We start from the raw sequence: 9,423 nt of genomic DNA, 5'->3' as shown, positions 1-9,423 counted from the left end.
CTGGAGCCACTGGAAATTTGGCAGTCAGACGTGACACACGTACCAGAATTTGGAACATTAAAATACGTACAAGTGTCGATTGACACTTTTTCCAAAATGACAGTGGCAACAGCGCATTCAGGTGAGAAAAATCGAGATGTCAAGAGGCATTTTCTATCCTCATCTGCAAGAATGGGGGTCCCAAAACAGGCCAAAACTGACAATGGCCCCTCATATGTATCAAAAGAAACTGGGGTATTCTTTAATACCTGGAGTATCCACCATATCACTGGGATCCCACATGACCCTACGGGACAAGGTATTATGGAAAGAGCTCATCAAAACATCAAAAATTTAATCAGAAAACAAAACAGGGGGAGTATACGTATGACTCCCCAAGAAAGATTGGACAAAGTCACGTATGTTTTAAATCTTTTAAACAAATTGGATGAACCTGACATGCCCATGAGTAGAAGTCCCATTGAAAGGCACTTCCATTCAGCATCAAACCAGGATACAAGGAAGGCCAAAGTGTTATATAGAAGTATTTTAACTGACAAATGGATGGGTCCTTTCCCTCTCATCACGTAGGGGAAAGGACACGCCTGTGTTTCCACCGAGACAGGCTCGAAGTGGGTCCCAGCAAAGAGAGTCAAGATCTACCAGGATCCACCATGCGCTACACCTGTGCCTGCCTCCTCGTCATCCTCCTCAACATAGGAACCAAGCAAAGAACATCGGGAACTGCAGCTGTGCTTCCAAACTGGGCTTATGCCAATTCAGAGAACATCTGGGTAAAATTAACTCAGGAGACAGGAAATGAGGCCATGTGCCTGTCCCTATTGAACATTAATAACTTGTTTCAAACGTGTCTAATTGGAATACCCACAAATGAAGGTTCAAAGGTACATTTTGAATCTCCCTTATATGGGACTGAGGAGCCCATGGAAATTGAAATTATGGGATCAATAGTTACAAATCATTGTTTTCTCTTTACACCAAGCACCACTGTCAAAGTTCATAGCCACAAAGTGACTCCCTATAAAGAAATTTATCAAAACATTTCCCTCTGGTGCAACAACACCGTGCCTGAGAAAATAATCGCTGAGGTTGTTGGCATAATACCAATGGTGTTGCCGGAGGGAAACTTTTTAATCTGTGGTGAGAGAGCCTGGGCAGGTGTCCCCTCTTACCCGCTAGGAGGCCCCTGTACTCTAGGGCAGCTCTCTCTAACCTCGGCAAATTCCTTTTCTCAAGCCAAATTCCTTCAGCACCAATTCGATCTAAAAGATCCTCCCCTTATAAATCAGTGAGCAGTATTGTTCAGCCAATCCCAGAAAACTGTGACCCTTGTATACCCTTATGGTCAAAAACCATGAATTTTTGGAGCGCCTTTGCGGTGTTCCCAGGGGTTGGGACAGCACATGCACTTGTCCTCCTAACATGCCTGGGATGCTGGATGGCTAAAGAGGCTAATGCCACCAGCGTTGCCCTGGAGGGCCTGGTTAAAGACACCTTAAAATTGAAAGAGGTATCCCTCCAAAACAGGGCCACAACAGACTTTCTCCTTTTAATGCATGGCCATGGGTGTCAAGACTTTGAAGGCATGTGCTGTCTCAATTTCTCTGACCACTCCCAATCTGTGTTCAAAAGCATCAAAGAGTTACAAGATCTGGTCAGTGACATATGAATGTCACCAAAGTTCTCCACCGATGACTTATTTGACAAGCTAAGTTTACCCAGTCTACCTAATTGGCTTAAGCAAATCCTGTTAACTTGTTTTGAAATTTTGCTTCTTCTGTTTGTGTTGTTATTAACCATCTCCTGTGTCGCAGCATGCTGCAAGAAGACTATCACAAAAAATAACTTTTTAGCCGTGCATGATTCAAACAACGGAGGGGTAGATGTCGAGGACCAAAAATTAGAATGGGAACGATTTCAGAAGTGGAAAAATATGTACAGTGAGTGAACGGACTTCATGATGCAGACTTTACAGTTATTATGTATATACACATTGTATATTTCCCCAGAATTTGTATCTCCTAGGCATGTCCCGGCTTGTTCACCTCCCTGCTCCCCTGTTTCTCTGCTGTTTGGACGGAGAAGCTGCAGAGAGGAGACAGCCCCCATTCGCCCTTTCCTTCCCTGGCCCCTCTTGTGCTCCTCCCCCTTTTGTCCGTGTCCCTATCCTGGTTTGTCCCCCCGCTTGTCTGTCTCATGCTCTGCCCCATCTTCTGGCCCTTTCCCCTCCTGAAGTGATAAAAAACTGCGTGTGGGTTGGAATAGGGGATTTTACCTGCACCCTACCTTGTGTTCCGGACCCGTGCTGTGCCACGGCCCCATCCCCTCTTCGGACTGTGGCAAGTGGTATCTGATTTTATCATCCAAATTTTGCTAAGTGATGACCTTATTCAAAGAAGTTAGGCACAGTTTGTTTGTGAAACAAAGACTTTGGGGAGATTTGAAATGGAAGAACTTGAAAACTGTAGGAAACACTGATGTTAGACTAATATCAGTAAACAAGTCAGAGACATAAGGAAAATATTAATTTTTTTTCTCTGGTCCATATACTATTTATGCCTGTGTTTGTTTGTATCACAGCTTTCACATTGCTGAAAAAACTTTTCTGCAATTAAAATTTTTCCTAAAGTAGCACATGTAATTTTTACAACACAAACACTTCTGTAAACTCTGGTAATAAGATTCTGAAACAGGAGAAATGAAAGATAAAGTATAATTACATTTTTGGTTCCAGAGATTCTTGGCACCATCCTATATTCTGGAAGAATACAAGTTTTCATGGGGGAAGCACTGTCATAATTCTGTAAACCCAGGTCCTGCTTTTGACATGGTTTATTTTTGTTGAAGTGAGGTATGTTTTGACTTGTTTTCTTTTCCTCTGCTACCCTAAAAGTAGTTTAGTCAGACCTATTCAACCTATTAACAAATAGGTGGGATTCGATTACTTTAGGTTGGACTTGATCTCATAGGTCTTTTCCAACCTAGCTGATTCTGTAATTCTGTGAAATTTAGATACACTTTTCGTACTTCCTGTAGATAGAAAATACACAACTTGCCTTGATGGAAATATTAACAATTAGAAATTAATTTTTCATAATGCCTAATAATCTGTCCTCTGACTGTACCATCCTGAGGGTGGTCTATTACTTTTAGATAAGTGGTCTCTTATATTAGGTGTTCTTCTAGTAGCTGTTATAGATATATTGATTAGTTAACTGTACCTTGAAATATAATTCTTAATGGCACCTTGAAAGTTACGATATTTATCTTTTTCTCTTTAAGTTTCAGTCATCTGTGTCCAAGAGGTCATCAACTATTACACCTTCCCTTCATATTGAAGGATATAATATTAATGTGTTAATATATTAAAAGTGTTATCTCTCTACTGTTATGAGATTAATTCATTTATGTTTGGTTTTATTGTAACTTGCCTGTAATATCACTGTTCTCAGTTATGCTCTGGTAATATATTATCTTGATATAAACCTCTGATTAATCTAAAGTCAGTCAATTGCAAAAATTAGCCTGTGGTAGAAATGTGTTTTCTCTGAGTGATGCAGAACTAAATGGTCCTTCATTAAGGGACAGGTTTATTTTGCAGCAGAACAGAAATAACTATTTTAGTACCAATATTTGGCATCTCTGCCTGTGGCAAGGGGGGTTGGAACTAGATAATATTTAAGGTTCCTTCCAGCCATTCTATAATTTTATGACTTCTGATTAAAAAAAAAAAAATCTGCTATTTTCTGTCACTTCTCTTTTGGCTTCTGTGACCTACCAAAGAAAATGTTTTTTTTTCCTTTTCACTCTGGTCTCATACTCCTATTCCCTGAACCATTCTACCAAATTTAGGACTCCTTGGTGACTACTATGAGTTCATACTTTGCAATATGCAGTATTAATGGACATATGTCAAAATCAAAGATGTTGTCTGAGGGACAGAACTATTTTGTTATAAGACAAAAATTATTAACTTATTTTAAAGAGCTATGAAAAAGAAAGTTAGATATGTCTGGTTCCTCTCTTTCATTTGTACAAGGGAACCACTTCCCCCAAGCTTGAATGTTGTCATTCCTGGATGAAAAGAGGATGTGGAGGCTGGTGTCATTTAAATATTTTATTCTTTACACTTACTATAAGTTTCTCATGATTTGTGTGTAGGAAGTGGGTAGGGACTATGAGGCTCCTTGGATAGTGCTACCTTAGCTATGAATCTGTTTCTTCAGGATTTGAATCTATTTAATTCCTTGCAATGAGTTATAGGACCAAAAGTCCTGTAGACGTACCTGCACATTTTGGCATCCTACATAGTGAATAAAAAGGAATTAAACACAATACTAATGTCTAAAAAGAACCCCGTAGAGATCGACATTAATATCTGCAATGATATAATTGAACATTTCTTTCTGAATGTGCATGAATAAGGAATTCCATGGGAGTGATAAGAACATAAATCTGTATCTAGATTTGTAATAGTAAGATAGAAAAGATGATATTGAAGGCTACAGAATTACTTCAGATATGTGGTAGTAAAGTTTTAAAAGACTCAAAGTATTTTTGATAGCATAAGCATTTAATGGTGTTTGTTATCAAATACAAAGGAAGCAGGCATTAATACTAGATCTCAAAAGTATTCCTTTCAATTAAACTGTGAAACATTCAGTATGTAAATCCACAGGGCATGAGATACAGTTTCTTTCTGATGGAGAAAAAAAATTTAAAAAATCCTGGGCAACTGCAGTCCCATTCACAGCTAACTAAAAGCAATTGAAGGAACTGGTAGGTACCAGCCATTTTATCAGGTCATTATTGAAGATTCGTCTCTACATGATGTTATTCACAGCTCTTGGTAAAAAAAAATTACAGTGATAAAATATCAATTTCTGATGACATATTTTGAAATAGTGTGGGCTTATATGTGACATTATGTTGTGAGCTGTTTTCTAGTTAAATAGTAGAACTGAAGTCTGTATGTTTTCTGCTTAGCCTTTAAAATTTCTGCCTTTAAAATTAACTCACTAGGTGTTCTAAATGAATAATGTTAAAAATTTTATCAGTGCAAAGCTGTGATTGTAAAATCCAAAATGCTAATTTCTAAGCACTTACATATTAAACACAAACTTTCTGTGAAGCTTAAAAGAATATTTCAGTTTTGTTCTCAACTGGACTTAAAAACAAGCAAACAAATCTAGCCCCTTTCAGTATACTAAATCTCACCAGGCACGTATATCTTCAAAACAGAGATTTCAAATATGAATTTTAAAATCTCTGACAAAAATATGAATTTTTGTTGTTGTTGTTGTTTGGTAATAGGTGTCAGAGGATTCCCTATCATTAACAATTGGGTGTTGTTAAAACAACATCCATAAAAAAACCCGGAGTTGCTATGTGATAATGCAGTTATTGAAAATGTACTGCTGGAAGTTTAGTTTTATTTGTATTTAACCCTTGAGCCAGACAAATATATTCATAATTTTTTCTTCTGATTAATCAGTAGCATTCCGATACTGAGAATGAAGTCATTACATATTAACAACACATCTAATTTCCTTAAAGCAGGCAATTTCAGCTATTGAAGAATGTCACACATCCATATTGAGTCAGCAGTGACATGGAAGATTTTTTTTGAAAGTGAGTAATTGGTCTAGATGAACTAGACAGTTTTTTGAGGATCTGAAATTATGTAAAAATGAGATTTAAAAACATTAGGATGAGGGAATTAAAATTTCATCTACTTTACCCTCTCCTTTCACCCATCTAAATGCTCATAGCCACAGGAAATGAGGAAAGAAAAAACATTAGTACAGAAGGAACATTAAACAAATCTTACAAACCACGAAGCATGAAATGTTTTCCTACAACACATAAGAAATTTAAGACATACATTGCAAACATCATCAATGCACAGTATAGAACAGGAGAAATCAAGACCACTGTTGGCATCCTATTTTTTTTGTTAACAAGAAAACAATTCATATAAATATGTAAGTGGTCTTGTGATAATCTCCTGTATTATTCAGGTAAGACAGAAACTGCAGCAAACCAATTATGAACATCAATTACATAAGATCTCAATAATTCTTCAAATAGTCTTGTAGTTGTTCTTGGGGTAGAAAAGGATTTTTCTTGATTTGAATTCATATTTGGGATTTTAGTTATACACCAGAGATATTACAAGCAAATGGAGAACCTTTGGAGAATCAGCTCCCTGTCAGCAACATTGCATTTATACACTAGATCATTAAGGGAAAAAGTACCCCAGAAATGAATCTGCAAAAAAATCTTCAATCTGTTTTCTATGGAATTCTTGAAACAAGGAATTTACACAAAATGTTTGAGACAAAACTTTTGCAGTCACTCATAAAATTATTTCTTGTGACTATATTCAGGTTTGATATCAAAAGATGTTTATGTGAAATTTATAATCTTGGATCATCAGAATTTCTTTCATAAGTCTTCATAGAATTATAGAGTATTATGGGTTGGAAGGGACCTTAAAGGTCATCTAGTCCAAGCCCCTGCAATTAGCAGGAACACTTTCCATTAGACCAGGTTGCCCAAAGCCCCATTCAACCTGGACTTGAACAATTCCAGGGATTGGGCATCTGCAGTTTCTCTGGGTAACTAGTTCCAGTGCTTCACCAACCTCACAATGTAGAATTTCTTCTAAATATCTAACATAAACTTACCCTTCTTTTGATGTAGCCCAGATAATATTTTATCAAATACTGTCTTAGAGCAATTAAGTTAATTGTCCCCATAGTCCTGCATATAGGCTTATCTGAAAATTTACTTCATGATTGTAAATGTTTTTTCTTATTCTGTCTGGAATTATATTCATAATCAATTTATAGCTGTTTGCTTTTCACCAGCATTATCTTCCAATTTAATTAGCTCTTTCTCACTTCTTCCAAAGCCCCAAATATTTAGTTTATCAAAATTAAATGACTCCTTATATAAACAAGTCAAGTCCTTTAACCTCTTTTCATAAGCTTGGATTTTCGTTACTGTAATTATTTTGACATGTCTGAACCTATTTCAATTTAAGTTCATTAATGTGGGTAACCAAGACAGTACACTACATTCTATATGAGGTCTTAACTCTACTTTTTAAAGTGTTATGAATATAGAAGTGTTTTAGTTCTTTTTTTCCAATCTGTGTTTTCTATTGCTTCCTAGAACTGTGAGGCTTTTAAAAAAGGTTTGTTACACTGATAGGTCAAAATCATCTCATAGGATTTGAGATAGGAAAAGAAGCAGTACTCTTAAATTGAAGCAAAGGAGACCTAGGTTCACCTAAAGGAAAACACTCTAATACAACATCTGAATAAATGGTTGAAGGAGACTGTCAAAGAAAGGAATTTAAAGAACAGCTTAGACAAATATCTGTCAGAAAAGCTTTAATTTTAATTCATATGCCTCTTAGTCACAGAAGAGACCACAGGACCTTTTAAAGAGAATTTAATTGTTATTGCTCCAGGAAAAAAATATTTCTATATCATCTCAGTAGCAGTTTATGAATCATGTGGTTTCTTAGTTACAGCAGCAAACAGTATTCTTAATTTTAAATTAAATTCTATTTCAAAATTCTTTTCTAAATCCTTGAGAACCAAGGTAAAAATATTTAAACTTATTCATAAACATACACAGTGAGAGATGCCTACAATTATATTTCGCAGTTATGAATATCATAGAATCATAGAAAATCCTGAGTTGGAAGAGATCCACAATGATCATTGAAGTCCAATTCCTGGCCCTGCATAGGATAGCCCCAAGAATCACATCTGCCTGAAAGCATTGTCCAAATGCTTCCTGAACTCTGACAGGCTTGGTGCTGTGACCACTTCCCCAAGGAACCTGTGGATACATTCTTCTCCTGGGATGACTGGACGATAGTACCACCTTCATCTTACCTCCAATTCACATCACAGTCCAAATTAGTAGGCATCCTCAGGGAGGAGTGGGCTTTGTTGAGCAGTTGCTTCTTTGCACAGTTTGCTACAGTGGACAAAAGTCAGTGATCTTGTGGAGATAGGGACAATTCCAGAAGAATTTGTGACAGAAAGCCAGAACTCGATTTCACTTAGGAAAACTGTAAAACACTTTCTCAAATGAGTTACATGTTTTTTTTCTTCGTTCTGCATTTCAGAGAAGGTTGCAGGGAGAAGATGTGAGCAACCTATCTCTCTCCCTGGTATGCAGAGAGACAACATGTTTGCAGACATGTACAAGGCCTCCTTGGGCCAGAGGGCAGGGGGGAGAGAGAAGACACAAAAAGCCTTGGAGAAGGCGGGGCATTGCCTTTTTTCCCTGGGGCCCAGTGTGTGCAGCATTGTTAAGTGGTCCTTGAATCTGAAATAAACCTTGTTTTAATCCTTCCACTGCCTTGGCATTCTTGGGAAGATATCTGTGCATGTTTTACCTGACAGATCTTAACAATGTTTAAGCAAAAAACAATTCAGTCTCTCACAGACTCTTGTAAGAAGCATCTTGGTAGGGTACAACCCATTACCATCTGGGTCCAACCATCAAAATATATTTTTGCTCATCTAACTGCTCACTCATGCACTATAATATCCCAATTTGTCCATAGTAATATTGCAGGATAATGTATTGGAAACATTGTTAAGTCAAGATATTGGATATGCTCTCCTCTCTCCTCACTTACATATCTATTTTATCATAGAATGCGATCAAGTTGGTCAGGCACAATATACCTTTAGTAAATCCATGTTTTCTGTTCCGTGTCACTTCCACTTCCTTGGCTTCCAGGATACTCATTGTGATTTTTCCAGGGATGAAAGTACAACTGATTAGCCTGTGGTCCATACTGACCTTTTTGCCTCTTTCGAAGTTGACTATGGCATCTACTTTGTTCTATTTGTAAGAAATATCTTCCAATCTCCATAGTTTTTCAAAGATGATGGAGAGTGGTCTTGCAAGTCTGTCAGGTCCCCATGACTTGATCTTCATTCACTGCTGCTTTCTTTCTTCCTTGAACCCTGCCTTTAAGTACAAATTTCAGACAATTGTTCTTATATTGTTAATTCTAAATTAATTTTTTTCTACAGAACATTTGCAGTCATGAAGTGTATTCATTACCAAAAGACTCAACCCAGCACTGGACTCTCAATCTGAAAGTTCCCCAGGTATTTAATCTTAGTCAGCAAAGCATGCTCTGTAGCATCATAATCACAAGATTAGAGGTTTTTTTCTTGCTCATGAATCCCTTTGCTTCAGGAGGAAGCATTTCATAGTCTGATGATCACAGCAGTAAGTTCAGTCCATTGAATTCTTATAGCCTTAGTCAAGTACCTGTGATCCCTAATTTCTGTTTCAGTTTTCCAAGCCCCTGGCTTTTTTTCAGAAAATGTTCTGATAGTAACTGAGGCTCCAAGCCGGTGTTGACAAAGTAATTCTCAT

General features: G+C 37.2%; 1 long non-coding RNA gene across 1 annotated transcript; it reads left to right on the top strand.

Annotated features, from left to right (window-relative positions):
- Positions 1–1,967: 1,967 nt before the first annotated feature.
- LOC135410150 (uncharacterized) lies at positions 1,968–9,073 on the top strand. Its single transcript, XR_010428539.1, has 3 exons — positions 1,968–2,346; positions 4,679–4,779; positions 8,150–9,073. It is a non-coding gene; the product is annotated as an uncharacterized LOC135410150 (long non-coding RNA).
- The last annotated feature ends 350 nt before the right edge of the window (positions 9,074–9,423 follow it).

Source organism: Pseudopipra pipra, chromosome 2, assembly GCF_036250125.1.
Source record: "Pseudopipra pipra isolate bDixPip1 chromosome 2, bDixPip1.hap1, whole genome shotgun sequence".
NCBI classification, from domain to species: domain Eukaryota; kingdom Metazoa; phylum Chordata; class Aves; order Passeriformes; family Pipridae; genus Pseudopipra; species Pseudopipra pipra.
Note: the sequence above shows the minus strand (reverse complement) of the source record. Positions and strands in the feature narration are given on the sequence as shown.